Source organism: Opisthorchis viverrini (genome assembly GCF_000715545.1).
Source record: "Opisthorchis viverrini unplaced genomic scaffold opera_v5_190, whole genome shotgun sequence".
In the NCBI taxonomy this organism is placed as follows: Eukaryota; Metazoa; Platyhelminthes; class Trematoda; order Opisthorchiida; family Opisthorchiidae; genus Opisthorchis; species Opisthorchis viverrini.
In genome coordinates, this window is record NW_008751846.1 from 878,718 (window position 1) to 879,799 (window position 1,082).

A 1,082-nucleotide genomic window follows, 5' to 3' on the forward strand; every position below is an offset into this window, starting at 1 on the left:
TACAGAGTTTTATCAGCGGACTTTCGTTGTGCTGAGGGACGTTTATTTTTAGGAGTGGCAGAAGACAAATAAGAGCAGTAGAACCTCTGAACTGGTTCGTGGGGGGCTAAAGATTAAGTGGAAGTTACTAGGTAAACCGAACAGGCCACACTTTCCAACTTATAGGGAGCATCCTGATTGAGGCTTGATCGGGTCGTTACAGCCCCGAACACAGCAGGCAACGAGACAACGGGGAGGAAGGCACAACCAACGAAGCATGCTTATTGCGTGAAAATTCAGGAACCGAGAGAAAGTGGAACAATAAGCACGAGGTCCGACTAGTTCAAGGATGAATCCGGTTGATGTGAACCAAAAGCGAAAACCACTGCTAGCCACGAGTGAACTTGGGCGGTTGCTTAAATGACCGGGGTCACAACAAGCAAAATGCCCCTGGATATTCGCACAATGAGATTGGGTTCTCGAAATCTACGACATTTTCAGACTTGCCACTTCATAGTGTAGAAAGTCCATGTATAATGTCCATGTATAAAGTCCATGTATAATAATGCTCCTGTATTATTGAAAAACATTTACTATGGCGATTTGTTTAAGTGAACTAAATCTCCAGGTGAATAAACACCGCCGACTTTTAATACGTTACCTGATCATAAAAATCGCGAATTGTGGAAAAGGTTGACTCACGTACAATGAACGTAACTTTCGAATATTTTCCCACCGAAAAAGATTTCCTCTACATTCTAGAATCTAAATGGCCTTTGGAGATGCAACATATGCGTAGGCGCATTCGTGCAAACAAATTTCGGTCGATGGATCTTTGTTGCCAGCAAAAATTCCGTAGTGCACGCTAATTGTTTCCTAAACATCGTGCACGTTAACTGGCAAATTGCAGAGTTTTTCATTATAGGTCCCGAATTATGCTAGAAGGACCTCGAAGATCATCGATTTTAACTGACGCACACCACTAAAATGCGGCTAGGGGTACGCGATGCCTAACTAACTAGCCACATAGAGCTTACGTCGATAATACCAGACAGCTGAACGATCTTAACCGACGCACACCACTAACATGCGGCTAGGGGTAC